The 18,678-nt window shown below is 36.2% G+C and overlaps 1 protein-coding gene across 3 annotated transcripts in view; it reads left to right on the top strand.

Moving 5' to 3' along the window:
- LOC149789953 (uncharacterized) overlaps positions 1-18,678 on the top strand; it is a 173,515-nt gene that overhangs the window by 30,987 nt on the left and 123,850 nt on the right. For all 3 annotated transcript variants that reach the window (XM_089972031.1, XM_089972029.1, XM_089972030.1), the window contains exon 3: positions 294-442. The gene's annotated coding sequence lies outside the window, so the exon portion shown is untranslated. The remainder of the gene's footprint in view (positions 1-293; positions 443-18,678) is intronic.

The raw sequence follows: 18,678 nt of genomic DNA, 5'->3' as shown, positions 1-18,678 counted from the left end.
GAATACATATTTCTTTCAATCAGCGTTTTCTCTACAATAATTATTGGTGCAATGGATGGATTAATTATTAACACTATTTACAGAAAAGATTTTGCATGTGACCTTTAAGACATTTTATTTTACAAAGAACATGATATATCTACCATAAGTTATAGAATACATAATAATGTACATGACATGCAGACATTTTATTTAAGAAGCAACCTGATGTCTCTACAGTAATTTATAAAATTAAATAGTATTTGTGTAAATGACATGGCTATGACTAGAATGTTGTTGTCTATATTTTGCAGCTCACTCCTGGTATCACATTGCATTAGTTTGAGAACTCCCTTGGAGTCAATAACTCTGAAAGCTCATTACACCGATTCCATGGCAACAGGAGGACAGAAAGAGGTTGACTGGAATCTGGTCAAAGTTGGGAAGGTGACGCTAGAAAGCAGTAAGTGATTAATCGGTTACATACAAAAAACATGTGCACTTTATTACGAATCTCTGGCCTTAAAATAAGTAATAGAAAGTGTAATAGAAAGAGCAAGGAGAAAAGCGCTTTGCAAACGTCAGCAAATAATTTATTTCCCTAGAATAAAATCTGAAAACGTAAAAATGGAACATACGGTATTGCGAATTATATCCGCCCTTTTAGTGATGATGTCCCAGCAGTCTTTTTTTGGATCACAATAATACAATACAAGACTATATCCTTATTTTGAAATTTCACTATAAATTCAAGTCTATTTCCAAGAATGTTATTTTTTTTAAGAACTTTGAATTTCCAGATCACAATAAGTATATTGCAGAATGCGGTATATATCAGGTAGGCTAGGTATACCCACCATGTCGGACAATTCTGCACGTCGGGTAATTCTGCGCAACGATACGACATTCCTGTAAACATTGGATCACGTGCTGTTTTTGGTTGAATATCCAGCTTGTATCAAGAAAGAACGATCGTCCTTTTATGGTGCAAGTGATATTCAGAATGTGTACAAAAATATCCCACATTTCTACCCTGACTGCATATGAAAATGCGATTTCTAAATGTCAACATGATGACCTACTTTATGGCCATCTTGAACTAGTAACCCAGAAAATGCTATTTACTATGTATCGTTTAAAATCATAAAATAAATTCATTATACAAAAGATGGAAATGTATACCTTAAAAAAATTACTGTATTTTAATCCAAGTTTCCAGTTTTACAACATATTGTCCCAGACATAGTTTTATCGTCTGCTATACAGTATGTCAACTTGCGGCTAGAACGGGATTCTCAAGAAATTCCCCGGCGTATGATCCGTTTCTAAATTCTTAAGTAATTTTTTCCCATAAATGAGAGGTTGTAAACTCATTACATCCCATTCATTGTTGGTTCTCTTCAAAATAATAACTTTTTAAAAAATAAAATGCTGAAATTTACTAACTTTGACACGATCAGTTTAGTTTGCCAATAAATAACAAGAGATGCTAAGCAATGTTACGTTGAATTTTGTAACACCAGCTATAAACCTGACCTAATTACTCGACCGAAATGCTGACAGAAACAGTCCAAAGTAATGTATTTCATTTCCACAGCCCGATTAATACACATTACATCTTTTCAAAGCTATGCGCAGAATAGGCCGACATATCGCGAGTCAGGAAAACGGGGGAGGGGAGTATCCTGTGTGACAAAATTAATATTGTTTTGAACAGAATATTCTGGTGACAATTGCCTTTTTTTCAAGTGGTAAGCATTGCAGTATTTTATTTTCAAACTGCCGTATTCGGTATGCCTTATGCTTCAGTACTGGTGACGGAAGCCTTATGTGTGCAGAAATGCCCGATAGCATAGTATATACCAGGTATACTTATATACAAGGGATTTCCAATAACCTAGACCCAGACCCAAATAAATATGCTTACTTCTATTAGTAATTATCCCAGTATTAAACCCATGCACATAGTTCATATTTTAGGTATGTGTTAGTTGTTTACAGAATTAAAAATAAATCAATGATTCAGGGCAAGTAGAACATGAATTTGATTTTGGACAAGGTCAAGGCCAACATGCAGTGTTACATTATCAATAGCATATATTGAAATAAAAGATGAGAGAAACCAACAACAAAAATGCATATTAAATATACATATCTTTACAACCCATCAATATACATACTTTCTTATTATTCTTCATTGATTTATATCCACCTATTATTTATATGCTACATATCATGTACATGTTATTATTTTGACTAGTGTCGAGGTTGAATAATCTCAACCCCGTCCCACCGTCAACTGGGTTAATCTCTCTACTCCGTCCCGCCGTCAACTGGGTTAATATTTATACCCCGTCCCACCGTCAACTGGATTAATCTCTCTACCCTGTCCCACCGTCAACTGGGTTAATCTCTCTACCCCGTCCCACTGTCAACTGGGTTAATCTCTCTACTCTGTCCCGCCGTCAACTGGGTTAATCTCTCTACCCCGTCCCACCGTCAACTGGGTTAATCTCTTTACCCCGTCCCACTGTCAAGTGGGTTAATCTCTCTACCCCGTCCCACTGTCAAGTGGGTTAATATCTCTACCCCGTCCCACTGTCAAGTGGGTTAATATCTCTACCCCGTCCCACCGTCAACTAATTTAATCTCTCTACCCTGTCCCGCCGTCAACTGGATCAATCTCTCTACCCCGTCCGACTGTCATGTGGGTTAATCTCTCTACCCCGCCCCACCGTCAACTGGGTTAATTTCTCTACCCCGTCCCACTGTCAAGTGGGTTAATCTCTCTACCCCGTCCCACCGTCAACTAATTTAATCTATCTACCCCGTCCCACCGTCAACTGGGTTAATTTCTCTACCCCGTCCCACTGTCAAGTGGGTTAATCTCTCTACCCCGTCCCACCGTCAACTAATTTAATCTCTCTACCCTGTCCCGCCGTCAACTGGATCAATCTCTCTACCCCGTCCGACTGTCAAATGGGTTAATCTCTCTACCCCGCCCCACCGTCAACTGGGTTAATTTCTCTACCCCGTCCCACTGTCAAGTGGGTTAATCTCTCTACCCCGTCCCACCGTCAACTAATTTAATCTCTCTACCCCGTCCCACCGTCAACTAATTTAATCTCTCTACCCTGTCCCGCCGTCAACTGGATCAATCTCTCTACCCAGTCCCACCGTCAACTGATTTAGTATCCTCACAATTGACTAGTCGCAAATATATATTTTCTTCAATAATGCAATCAACGGTTCATAAATACATTTACTACAATCACTTCCAGCTTGTGAGATTTCTCGTTTGAATAGATCATATTATGTACGGGTCCACACGTCTATCCATAATGTTTTTCATTTCATATATGTGGATGTGATGTGATGTGATTTTGATTTTTAACGTAGCTTTAACAATTTTTCAGTCATATTGCTACGATGTCTGCAATGTGGCAGTTTATAGTGATGTCTAGCACTGGGGCATCATGCCGCAGACATGTAGCATGATGTCCCACCCAGTCACATTATCAGGACACCAGGCCGACCAGTCCTAACACTAACCTCTTAATGCTGAACGCCAAGCGAGGCAGCTGTTAGTACCATTTTTAAGTCTCTGGTATGACTCGGCCGGGGATCGAACCCACGACCTCCCGCATCCGAGTCGGACGCTCTAACCACTAGGCCATCGGAGCGGTCTCATATATGTGGATAGTATGTATGCTGTCTCTTTGATAACCGACACGATGTTTAAAATTTTTCATTAAATGGAAACGAGGCTTGCTTTAGGTACTAGTGTTACTCACACCAAGATTGTTCATCTGTCAATCTGTCTGTCTTTCTTGGTAACTTATCATCGTAGATCCAGAGACATCGATACATGCCGGGAGAAAATCCGCTACGCTCCTTTTTTCATGGAGATTTTCTCCATACTTTGCAACTTTAGTCGATAGAAAAGGCGAAACCAACGAGATCAAGGTGGACTTTATGAATGATTTTAAAATTAGTTTAATGTCCATCTGTGTTTTGTTTGTTTTATTACAGAGAGAGAGAGAGAGAGAGAGAGAGAGAGGGAGAGAGAGTGAGAAAGGCACACTTAGTGAACGACAGAGCTACAAAACAATAAACTACATTATGTGTATACTGTATATTCAAGGAATTTCTTGTACAGCCTTCTTATCTCGAGAGCATATTGCCACTTTGTGTCATGGGTATCGTATAAGACTGTATACAAATATAATAGAAGGTGTATGCGTACCATTATAACACTGTGTCATTGGTATCGTATAAGACTGTATGCAAATCTAATAGAAGGTGTATGCATACCATTATAACACTTTGTGTCATGGGTATCGTATAAGACTGTATACAATTCTAATATAAGTTGTATGCATACCATTATAACACTTTGTGTCATGGGTATCGTATAAGACTATATACAAATCTAATAGAAGTTGTATGCATACCTTTATAACACTTTGTGTCATTGGTATCGTATAAGACTGTATGCAAATCTAATAGAAGGTGTATGCATTCCATTATAACACTGTATCATTGGTATCGTATAAGACTGTATACAAATCTAATAGAAGGTATATGCATACCATTATAATACTGTGTATCATTGGTATCGTATAAGACTGTATACAAATCTAATAGAAGGTGTATGCATAATATTATAACACTTTGTGTCATTGGCATCGTATAAGACTGTATGCAAATATAATAGAAGTTGTATGCATACCATTATAACACTGTAACATAGGCATCGTACAAGACTGTATACAAATCTAATAGAAGGTCTATGCATACCATTATAACACTGTACCATAGGCATCGTAAAAGACTGTATACAGATCTAATAGAAGGTGTATGCATACATTACAACGAACCGGGTCACTCTAGGTCACTTGGTATAAGTTAAGGTTGAAGGGTTTCATCCAGCTAAAATTGATTTCTCTCTCACTACTGAATTTCCACTTTTGTTTTCCTTCCCAACGAAATAATGATAAGCAGAAGCGGCTTTCTACAAGATTCATTAAAAATCGGGATCATTAATATTTTTATTTTTTACTTTAATTTATAAATAATTCATAATCTATCTCATTTTATAGCCTTTCTGGTCTTCAAGGAATTTAAACCAAGTACTTTATAGTTAATGGTCATGGTGAGAAAGGAACATTCTTTATTTTGCCTTATTTTAACTATTAAAGTTTACTCAGTTTCGATTTCCACTGCAACAAAATGAAATTTGCTGAAATTTCAATGACAAGTCAGATATTACCTTTGATGCAATTAGCAAAATTATAAACACCGAATCTCTCAGATAATGGATGGATATGTTCGTTGTTGTTGGGCTTAACACCATTTTCTAACATTAGGAAGGACATACACGGCGGCCAGTATAACTGGTGGAGGAGGAGGAACCTGAGAAAACCCAGGGTAGAAACATCGACCCACGGGAAGCTACTGGCAAGTTTTCTCGCATACCCACATTGGCCGAGCCCGAGGCTCGAATCCCACACACAGGGGTTGGACGGCAGTGATCCGTAACGGTGAGCGCTTTAGACCTGTTTGACAGCTACACTTGTCTAGGGGATAGGTACTGTGGGTGTAGTTGTGTGACATAGACGAAAGTCCGCTACGTTCTACTTGTGACAGTGGTTGTGTGTGTGTGTGTGTGTGTGAGAGAGAGAGAGAGAGAGAGAGGGAACTGAATCATCTGAAGTATAAATGATATGATGACTGACCAGACAACACTGAGGAAGGTAGAGATGAGACTTCACATCCTTTGATAATCGCAAGTAGTCTTATCTGCCACCTTATCATATGTTTAAAAGAAAACAAAGCATCAAAAGGGACATGTCCATATGTGTGGACACTGGTATAATGGTCACTAGAGTTACTACCACCAGGGGTACGGTCCCACCCGAACCCTTATACGATACTAAACAATACTTCTGGATCCACCCCATAGCAAACAGGTGTGTGTGTGTTCTATTTTTAAGGTAGCTTAAACAATGGGTCAGTCATATCGCTACGATGTCTGTATTGTGGCAGTTTATAGTGATGTCGAGTACTGGGGCATCATGCCGCAGACATTTAGCTTCATGCCCCATCAGTCGCATGATCGTGACACCAGATCGACCAACCATAACAATAAACTCTTAATTCCGAACGCCAAGCGAGGCAGCTGCAAGTACAATTTGCATAAGTCTTTGTTATGACTCGGCCGGGGTTCTAACACACACACACACACACATTATATATATATATATATATATATATATATATATATATATATATATATATATATATATATATATATATATATATATATATGGGTGTCATCATGTATGTGTGGACGTGAATGAAAACATTGTCACAAATTATTTTTTGTGGTTCATTCATCCATTTTAATTGTGTCATAGTAGTGTGGTGCTCTGGTTAAAAAAGAATAACTTTAGATTCCCGTGTAACTTATGTTTCGTATTGTATCCATTATTTGGTTGTCATTTTGTTACACGTTGATCGAGATTTCCTTGCATATGTACTTTATATTTTTTGTTATAATTACTTCCAATCATATAGTTTTAGTATTGATATTGCTTAGGCTGTCTGTGACCTTTTTGACAAACGTAAAATCTAAACGCAACATCTCGTCTGTATAGGTTATTGAAACCTTGTATAATCTGTCATTTAGCTCGGTAGAAAAATCACATGGAAAATATAAACGTCCCATTATAACGAACCAGTTAGTTATGGATGATTTGCTGTTAAGTTCAAGGTTTACATTGAACTTTTTTGTTGATTACAGGTGTTTCACTAACAAAAATTACGTATGTTTGTTGTTGTTAGTTTCCCTTATAATTTTACGTAACCTTACTTCAAGTCCCTTATAGTTTTACGCAAAGTTACGACAAGTTCCATACAGGTGTAGCAAGTATGTTTGTGGAAGGATAGTCAAAGAGGGAGGGTTATTTTGAGATGCGCCCTGACATTCTAATATATACCGTATAATGAGTCGATCTTTCCCAAGCAAAGCTACTTAAAAAATTATTCAGAAAATTTCTCTGTAAAAAAAAGGTAAAAATATATATACGCATGTTAAATTTTGTTCTTTCTTCATTAGACCCCAAAATAATAACATTTGAAACATTAGGCCATCAATTTTATGAAACGCAGTATAAAAAAGTAACGGTAAAAATTACCATTTTATATGCGGTATGTCATTGTCAGAAAGTGCTGATATTCAGAGATTCTTTATATCATATAAAATATTTTTTAATGTGTTTGCATGTGACTATGTCAACAGTTTCAGTCCTTGTGGCAATATCAGCTGCCTTTAGTGAATGAAACGAAAAAAGCACCAATCCCCCACCTCCCCCCAAAAGAACAACACAGCCCTTGATGTAAACGATCATACATATTATCATAATCATTATCATCATCATCCGATAGTATGTCCTCAAGAAACTGTAATTAATAAATATTTTAATGATGGTTAATACTAATTATTGTGTCATGCTGCCTCTGTGGTCCTTATATAAAAATACGAGCACACAGGGCCGACAAGGGGTGGGGGAGGGCAACTGGCGATATATCCCCAGGGACTGGGACTGCAAGGGGACCCGGGCCGAACAACACTTTTAAATTTTATAAAGAAAAAGTTTGTTTGAACAAGAACTAGGAGAGGCCCAGATGTTTCATACCCTAGGGCCCGTGATCGCTTTGTACTGCCCTGAGAGCACGTATCAGGTAGAATAAGGTATTAATATAAAATGAATATCTGCTTTATTGATGAATATTTAAACAGTAAGTTTAGATTGAAATTTGGTTGGCATTATTCACAACATCTGTACAACATTTATTTCGAATTGAATATTACACAAAAGTTCATTTCGACATAATGATATCATACTATTTGCACTGTGTTATCAATTGACTATTACACAAAATTTCATTTCGACGTAATATGATATGATACTATTTTCACTGTTATCAATTGAATATTACACACAATTTCATTTCGATGTAATGAGATGATGCTATTTTCACTGTTATCAATTGAATATTACACACAATTTCATTTCGACGCAGTGATACGATACTATTCTCACGGAACTTTTGTGAATCCATAGTTAGATTAATAAACAATATTCACGCTTGTTTATGTTCATATTTCCATGGAGATGTCAAATTTTACAATGATTCCCAAAATACGAACATTGTGATCAAATAACATTGCTGCATCTATTTAAACTGGGACAAACTTTTACTTATCTATTTATGTCTTTATGCATTACCTCGGGTTTAATCAGATAATAGTACTAAAACGCGAGACATTTACTTTCCTCTATCGAATTCAAGTGAATATTTCTCAAAAGATATGAGAAGGTTTACTTTCAAATAGTAGAAGTCAAAAGGGTAAAATAAATAAATAAATAATTCAAGAAATAAATAAATTCACTTGTATGGCATAGTGGATACAGTAGACAAGAAGATCTAACTTATATGGCATAATGGATACACTAAATAGGAAGATCTAACTTGCATGGCATAGAGGATACAGTAGACAGGAAGATGCAACTTGTATGGCATAGTGGATACAGCCGATAGGACTGTATAACTTGTAGGGCGTGTTGGATACAATAGATAGGAATATTTAATCCGTGTGTGTGTGTGTGTATGTGTGATTTAGATTTCAACTAGTTTTAACAATTTTCCAGTCATATCGCTACGATGTCTGCACTGTGGCAGTTTAACGGGATGTCTAGCACAGGGGCATTATGTCGCAGACATGTAGCATGATGTCCCACTCAGTCGTACTATCCGGAGACCAGGCCGACACTCCTAACGTCATGTAGTCCAGGCGTAACCTTGACTCAAATTAATGATTCTTACTGTGAGAAGGATAATAAAATAGTATTTTGAAAAAGTTGTTTACTAAAACACATTGATTTTGAAACAAGGTCAGCAACTAGATACAATGTTTATATTAATAGTTGCTTAAATCGAATTTTTTTTTATAAAAAAGTCAATTACGTCAAACAGAACTGAACTCTATTCTGGATAATATTAAATCCAATAAACAATATTACATTACAACAGCATGTAATGGAATAACACATTAAATTATATATACATAACACACTTTAATGACATTATATAATTTATAGCACTTTGATCATTATATAACAGAGCAGAGGGGTCCTGTCGAATTAGAGAAAACATTTAGGGATTCAGAAATACATAAAAAGGCATTTTACTCTAGGGATATTGTCACAACTGTACGGCCTTTAACTAAGTATGAGTAAAGAGCGAAAACCACCATATTATTTATTTTCTACGATCTTTAATTATTAGTAAAGAGCAAAAACCAACAAGTTTATTAAAATTCAGCATATAATTTATTTTTGTAGAATACAAATGAAATCTATAGTAATGTGAAATAAATCGCAAATAATACTAAGTGTTCTATGACAATTCCAAAAGTAAAGAATATTCCAAATGAATTCCAAATAGTGCTCCAAATGAACTTCAATTTGTAATGCGTTGATGTGAATAGCCAGGAATGTGATAATGTGCCAATAGTTTTAATGTTTCTAAATGATATAATCAAGAATATGTGCGAATGACTTTGCAAGAATTCCAAAATATTTATCTTAGACCTTTAAGGCCACTTTGTAATTCCAATGAATGATAAAAATACATTAATTAAACCATCTCAACTGAAAGCAATTAAAAGTTTGATTCCTCAAGACGGACATCATGAGCCGGAATGATTGATTTTGAAGCAAACATCTTTATATGCCTCTCAACCTGACCTCTGTCGCAACAAATATTTTATGGAAATACTCCGTCATGTTAATAGAATGTTCGATTAAATTCATTAGCAAGTCGCATATTTCCAAACAAAAATTTGACATTGAATTTATCATCTATACATATGCGTATCTCTTGGTAGTGATGATCTTAAAATTTAAAAGAGTCATTATCAATAATTAGCTATGTAATATGTTCTTTACAAAAACATGGTCCAGTCACGTAGACCAACCCTCGATTACAAACCAAGGTCTTCCACACACTAAACAAATATACAACAACCCAAACCATCTCTAGATGTGTATTTCAACCCCCGTTTATGGAGACTGACAGCTCATGACTTCCGGTGTCATAGGGCTATAGACAGCTATATCTTTGACATACACTATTATTATATTTTGTCCTTGTAACAATATTAATATTACCTTTGCATAAAGTCGTTTCCAACGTTTCTGTGTAGTTCAGGTAAAGTTTGAACTTAATTTAAACGTTGAAAGTGTCTGCTTTGAGTAAAATACAATACATTAAAAAGTTAACAATACCGCTAATTTCAAGGAATGAACATTCTGACATAGGTACATTTAAATTCATGGTTGAGAGAACTCCCTAGCCAATGTTGGGAGAGCACCATAAACCCGCCACAGTTTGTATGCAAATACTGTATATGACAAATATACTCACTGATATGAATACTAGCATGGCTGTAATTGTATAACATGATGTGAATACTAGAATAGCTGAAATTGTATGACATGATGTGAATACTAGCATGGCTGAAATTGTACAACATGTGAATACTAGAATGGCTGAAATTATAATATCATGCGAATACTGGCATGGTTGTAACAAGTCTAACATGATGTGAATACCAGCATGGCTGAAATTGTATAACATGATGTGAATTCTAGCATGGCTGAAATTGTATAACATGATGCGAATACTAGCATGGCTGAAATTGTACAACATAATGTGAATTCTAGCATGGCTGAAATTGTATAATATGATGTGAATCTTATCATGGCTGAAATTGTATAACACGATGTGAATATTAGCATGGCTGAAATTGTATAACATGATGTGAATTCTAGCATGGCTGAAATTGTATAACATGATGCGAATACTAGCATGGCTGAAATTGTACAACATAATGTGAATTCTAGCATGGCTGAAATTGTATAATATGATGTGAATCTTATCATGGCTGAAATTGTATAACACGATGTGAATATTAGCATGGCTGAAATTGTATAACATGATGTGAATTCTAGCATGGCTGAAATTGTATAACATGATGTGAATATTATCATGGCTGAAATTGTATAACACGATGTGAATATTAGCATGGCTGTAACAAGTCTAACATGATGTGAATACTAGCTCGGCTGAAATTGTATAACATGATGTGAATACTAGCGCGGCTGAAATTGTATAAAATGATGTGAATATTAGCATGGCTAAAATTGTATAACATGTGAATATTAATTCGGAGTATGTTTATCATGCTAATTCGGTTCATCAGATTAATTGGAAATCATTTCAATAAAGAACTGAGATCCATCACTGACTCTTTACTTTATCCGCATTACATGAAAAATGAAAGCCAGTTCAACATTAATTGAAAAGTTATGTTCATGGGGAAAGAAAAATATCGGGCATATTGAGATCTTAATAATCAACTGAAGTTCTGCGCAGAAGAGTCGTGTAATGGCCATTTTTTTAGTCATTGATATTAGCCTATGGACCCAGTGGCCTAAAGCGCTCACCGTTACGGATCTCTGCTATCTCACCTCTGTCTGCGTGGGATTGAGTCTAGGGCTCGGCTAACATGGGTTGTGTGAGAAAGCTTGCCGGTTGCTTCTCGTGGGTCGGTGGTTCTTTCCGGGGTTTTCCCGGGTTCTCCCTCCACCATTAATACTGGCCGCCATGTATAGCCTAGCTAGTGCTGAAAAATGGCGTTAAATCCTATGAGGTCTATAACAACAACAACGACGACGATACGGGTGTGTGTGTGATTTGGATTTTTAGCGTAGCTTTAACAGAGAAAATTCAAATAAACTTGATAATTAATAAAGTATGCACATGTGATGACAGTATAATATAATTACAATGTAGGACATGTGAAGACACAGAATGTACATTACAATGTAGGACATGTGAAGACACAGTAAAATATATATATTACAATGTAGGACATGTGAAGACAAAGTAGAATATATATTACAATGTAGGATATGTGAAGACACAGTATAATATATATTACAATGTAGGACATGTGAAGACAATATATATTACAATGTAGGACATGTGAAGACACAGAATATATATTACAATTTAGGAGACCAAAAATAACATTGATAATGATATACATTTTTTATAAGTAATTCTAAATAGCAAACAAAACTATCTCCCTAAGCAGTCTTATCTGTTTAAGTGTGTGTGTGTGTGTGTGTGTGTGTGTGTGTGTGTGTGTGTATGTTGGGCTTTTAACAGCTTTTAAAAATGTTTCAGGCAGATCAATACGATGTCTGCAGTGTGACCGTTTATAGTGCTGTCTAGCACTGTGGCATCATGCCGCAGATATATAGCATGATGTCCCACCGGTTCACATTATCCTGACACCAGGCCGACCAGTCCTAACACTAACCTCTTATTGCTGAGCGCCAAGCGAGGCAGCTGTTTGTTACATTTTTGTAAGATTCGGCCAAGGATCGAACCCACTACCTTCCGCAACCGAGGCGGACGCTCTAACCACTGGGGGGATAAACACTATAAAAGAAAGCTGCCGTCACTAAGATCATGATCATGCTTCGAAATGGCACGGTCATCTGTGTCATTCAGTCACAAATCGTATGTGCCAGTAATCCATACATATGTTGGATAAATATAACCTACCCATACCCCTCCCCATCTATCTCGTTCTGTCTGCTAGAAATAGGCATCGCTAACATAAAGTATAACGTACCGTATAGACTTGCGTTTAAGCCGAATAATTTAGGAAAAAATAAAGACATGGAAGATCCCCCGGCTTATCCGCGGGCCAATGTGTAAACTTGACAGTTTTTGTTCCGTGTCCTAAGAGTTAAACATGCAAAAAATAACTTTCGGTGACCCGACACTTATTAAACTGTTATGAAGTACTGTGGTTGATTTTGTTATTTTGCATGTACATGTTTTCTGATTTCTCCAACACGAAGTTAAATAAAGGTAAATTCAGATTTCATAATTCGCGGTCTGGTTGAGTTTGCCAGGGAGACCATGCTGAACTATAATGTACAGTACTTACACAGTGTAAAGCATGCATAGCGTCACTTAAATCCTTACTTATTCCCAAACATTGATGCAGATTTTGCTCTATTCATTGTTTCGACCAAATTGCATTCTTCCAGATAACATTCAGCTAGTCCTTACTAGTTGTTTCATTTACGTTGAAACACGCGCTCACGAGTTACTAGTTTTCAATGATATATGCGATCCTACAGAACTGAGGTAACATTTTTAAAAGGTACGCACGTTTATTTGTAAAAGGCACATAACCATCATAATTTACATGTTCACGAAGAGTGGTAATAATAAAGGCTGAAATTCTCAGTGATCAACTAAGATCAACATCAATCAATTTTAGTTTTGTATTTTACCTGAACAAACATAACTTTTCACACAATGGAAAACTCTATGTTTTGGTGTCACCTATGTTGATAGTCGGAGAATTTGTCTTTCGTTTTGCGACAGCAGTACATGCCAGTTAATCATTAAAACCCTGAAACTGGCTTGTGATAAGAGGGAATTTTGACCGGTAACTGTACCAGTTTAACAATTGTATATACGGTACAAAAAATGTCAGTTTTCACTCGTATTTCTTTCATGGGAATGACACTATAGCATATGGAGTTGCAGCATTCATAGTGATCATTCATGGGATTGAAATTAATTGTGGACGATTTAATTGCTGTGGTTTATTTTTTTGTTCTAGTTTATTTTTTGTTATGTTTTTATTACTGTAGAGGTAAACAATTTACGGGAATAATGCTTAAACTTTGCGTTCTAATTAGTGAAGAAGCGAATTATTTATACTAAAATAATTATTTCGTCACAACAATAATTCACAAGTAATGCAACATAACATGTAGGACTTTCTTGTTTAGAAGAAATGAAAATCGAAGACAATGTAATAATCAGGAGTTCTCTATAAAAATCGGAATATAGTAAGAAATCGGGAGGTAGGCGTGGAGCGACCCCAAAAATCGGAAGTCACCCCCCCCCAGCATGAAAGTTAACAGGTATGGTGTAAGGTCGCTTACATCAAGCAAACTACAACTCAGCTTTTACGGTATTAACATAATTTTCGAAGCTTTATTTCCGAAACTTTATTATTGTATTTTGGAGATATCAAAGTTGAGCGCAGGGTTAGATTCGACTCCAAGGGATGTACTTAATTCACCACGTTATCAGACCTACAGTGTACAGGCGGTGGCGCCATTATGCAAATACGTTCATTAGCCTAATTGTGAGCGTTGAATCGAACCGTATTGTTTGTTCGTTGTTTTGTCATACTGGGATTACATTTAAATGAGTTTAGGTATTTTCACTGTCAAAGCAAAGTAAAAACGTAATTACCGGTGCACTGTTATAAAATGTCCAATGCAATAATGTATAAACAAACAAACAATCGTGTCCAAAAGGAGAGATAGTCTTGCAGGAACTCGAGATTGCTAAATTATTGTCATCGTTCGATCAAATTATACACATCTAAATTTGGCAGAAAAATAAGAAAACAGAAAATTAAATTACTTTTCAAACAAGTTTATTACATTTCTTTTTAATAATTCCACACGCCAAGCTCGAGAAAAGTATACATGTAATTTTTTTAAATTCAAGTTTGCCTAAATAAATGCATTTAGAACTTACCTCGTGCATCTTGAAATGAACTGAGTTGTGGGTCGGCTTATACGCCAGTATATACGGTACATCGCATTTACGGCTCGCCCACTCACCACGGTGAAGGTGGCCTGCGGAAACTCAACGGTGGTAATATTTCTCGTATTAATCCGTGGCCTCTGCTAGGGAAACTTTAAAGGTGAACGCGCGTAACGTAGAAAACATGAAGTTATAAATTTCATGGACATCTTCCTACCCTGTCATGTCAAGAAATTGCCTACTTGTCATGTCAAGAAAATGCCTACATGTTATGTCAAGACATTGCCTACCTTGTCATGTCAAGAAATTGCCTACCTACAGTTTACATTTAAATAATGTAATGCATCAGGTGCTAACTTCATTCTTTTTCAATAAATAATATTTCATAAATGTGTTTGGTGTGCTGTTTAATAATTTGTCATAGTTTTCCTTTTATTTACATACTATTTCCAATGCCCTCTTTGAAGAAACCAATGCATTCAGTAATGCATATAAAATTCGATAAGAGATTACAAACGAACGGTGTACTATTCATATCGCACATGTAATATCAAGAACATTAGAATATTAAGATATCCATGTCATAATTAATTTCTAAGTTTATTCTACAATAATATACATGTCATATTAAAATAAAAGAGCAACAACAAACTAAGCAAAGAAAAGTTTTTTCCTGCACTTTTACCCTTAAACTTTGAAAATATCATTGTGAGATAGTGCATAATTTATTTTAGAGGCACCGAATTACGTACTCTGTATTGTCTGTTTCGCTATCGGTGACCATTCATATCACGAACAAAGTGATTTCAGTAAAGAGCACAATGTTATTTCTGTCCTCACCTTTTCCATGAAATATACATGCATCACCTGCATTGGAGTAAGGAGTCTTGCTTTGACTCAAGTCAGCCGCTACGCCTGTTACTGTAGCTTCCGGCATCAAGTCAACAGCAGTCATTCAGGACAGTATACCAGCTACTGTTCACTGTCGTTGTTGGACGTTTCAAGAAATGAAAAACATCACAAAACCACAACTTGAAACTATACAAATTTTAGTCAGTTAAAAAAAATGGACTGAGAAACGCACCTAGCAGCAGAGAGGGTGAACAGACCATAGAATTCCGACAAAACAAATAAAACAAACAAATAAATCATCTCGTAGAAAGGTCCAGATTTTACAAATGAACTTTCCTTGAGATGTTTATTTTTGCAATGACCGATTGTGCTAATAAAACCTCAGTTTGAAATAGTAGCTGAAAAAATAAAGTACTCTACGTGTTTATTTATTTCTTGTTTATTTTTTTGACGACTAACGTTGGTAGGTACCTTCTCTGCTGCTCCTCTTCTGCTGATATTAATTAAATTATCATGTTATAATAAAATGATACATCCAGAATCTCATACTGCAAGAACAGCTCGAGAACGATTAGAAGCAATTAAAAAATTTCTTCCTGTCAAAGACTCATTTAGAAAAAATCTACAAGCGCAGCAAGAAGAAAAAGTTGAGTATGAAGAGGACACTAAAAAACTATTTAAACCCGTCACTGCAGCTACTGAACAAGTTACAACTGTCATCAAAGAAGATCTTCTTCCGGCATCAAAAAAAATAGCAAGAAGAACTAAACAGACGAGGGAGATTTTACGAGACCTTCCAACTGGCATAGCCGCAGCTCAGCCTCCACCTGTTGGTGAGGAAATACTTGAAAAAATTGGACAACTTCGTGCTGAGATAGGTGATATGAAAGATCGTGAATCAACAAAATCAGAAGAAGGGAAAATGATTATGCTGAGCAATAAATTTACTAGTGCGGGTATCAAGTTCATAAAAGAAATTGAGGATATTAATACGTTATCAAAACTTGCAGTAGAAAGTTTTAATAAAAAAGAAAAACTTTTAAGACCTGAACATAGTTCCGCTCGTATTAGTGATCCTGAAATCTGGTATAAATGGATATATCGTATATATTACAATAAAGAAAGAGTTTACCCTAGTGATGAGGTATATAATGATTATCGCAGAAAAATAGACATGTATCTTGCACAAAAAGAACCAAAATCTCTCAGAACAATAAGTGAGGAAGAAGAAGAAGTATCACCCTCAAGACTATTTAAGAAAAGATCACCCTTAAGACTATTTAAGAAATCAAAAGAAGAAGGAGCTACTGGCAGTGGTCTGGGAAATAATTTTATTTGTCCTGATAATATCATCAATGACGTATCACGGTTAGAAGTTCTCATAGGAGGAAAACGAGCTGGAAATAATTCACCAGAAATAACCAATGAAGCAGCTGATATTTGTCGGCGACTATTTCAAGGTGGTATCATGGATATTGGCGTTTACCGAGAACTTATTGATGAGCTCGTTGATGACTAGTTGTTAGATAAATGGTAAATAAAATAAGATGATTGTGCATGATAATCATCGTAAACCCACACAGGTTAGAGCGGTAAACTCACGATTACCAATCTATGAAGCAATTTACGGAAATGGACTTGGTGATGTCATTCGGGGATTATTCACGAGGATAGCTCCAAAAGTAGCACCTGTTGCAAAACAATTATCGATGAAGGCTATTGATATTGTTCGTGATAAAGCTCCTGGTGCAATTGTCAATGTTGCTGGTAAGGCGTTCTCGGCGATCAAAGAAAGACTAGCACGATTATTGCGACGAAAACAACAATCACCGGTGAAACTGGCAAGTACTGAGGTGATGCCCTCAGACGTAAGTAAAATAATAAATCAGGCTGCAAATCAAAAACTAGCGGCGATATCTGAAGAAGCAGAAAAATATATAACAGCAAATTTAATAGCAGGAAGTGGTCTTCCTCGACGATGATCATCATTTGGAAAAATGGTAACTATAATAAAAATGTTCAGGCGCGAATCAGACCCAGCATTTGATATGGAGGCACCTGTCCTTAAGTACGAGTCAGTACGTGATTATCAGTTTTATTCTTATGACGCAAGACAACCAAATCATCCGGGGAGAATCGAATTACAGGTTCATGATACAAGTAGCTATTTCTTGCCCGCTGAAGCGTTTATTGAAGTAGAAGGTATACTTGTAAAGGATGATGATACGGCATATGGTGCCAATCTGCGTGTTGGTTTTGTCAACAACGGGATTATGGCGTTGTTTGATAGCGCCACATACATGATTGATGGAAAAAATATTGAATCAATTCAGAAGGATGTTGATGTTGCTACAACAATAATTGGTCTGGCGAGATATTCTGACGACTTTACAAGATCAGCTGGTCCAACAATGATGTTTGCTAAGGATATCACCGACAACGCCAACCATAATCAGTATATCAAGTTACTTTCACCACAAAATATTTCTGTTGTTAATCAGGCAGAAGGTGCCAACCCCGATCGTGAAACTAGACCAGCAGGTGATTTTGACATCATAAAATATATTGCCCCGACTTACAACCTAGGGTTTGCAACACGCCGATCAGCGCTGTCGGGAAATAATAGAAATTTTTCGTGTGCAATTCCATTATCTCACATCTTTGGATTTTGCAGAAATGTTAGAAAGGTCATCTTTGGAGCTAAACACACAATTGTGCTCGTAAGAAAAGGTGATGATAATGATGCAATCTGGCGAGGTGCTGGTGTTGCTGATGCTGGTAAAGTAAATATATCAAAACTTTCATTGTGGATGCCAGTAATGACTCCATCTATTACTGAGGAACAAAAATTACTATATTTTATGGATCAAGGTGGTAAATCATTGCTATCATGGTTAACAGTAACCACAGATGCTGCTCAAAGCAATAATAATGGTTTATTTACATGGCATATAGCATCACAACAGGGTGTTTCTGCACCACGACATATTTTTATTGCACTACAAGATAATGCTCGGACGAATAATCAACAACGTTCACATATGATATTTGATAACCTTGGAGTTAATGAAGTTTCCTTGCGAATAAATGGACATCAAGAACCAACAGAAAATATACAAC

Source organism: Sinohyriopsis cumingii, chromosome 10 (assembly GCF_028554795.1).
Source record: "Sinohyriopsis cumingii isolate HCF-2022 chromosome 10, ASM2855479v2, whole genome shotgun sequence".
Taxonomy (NCBI): Eukaryota; Metazoa; Mollusca; class Bivalvia; order Unionida; family Unionidae; genus Sinohyriopsis; species Sinohyriopsis cumingii.
Note: the sequence above shows the minus strand (reverse complement) of the source record. Positions and strands in the feature narration are given on the sequence as shown.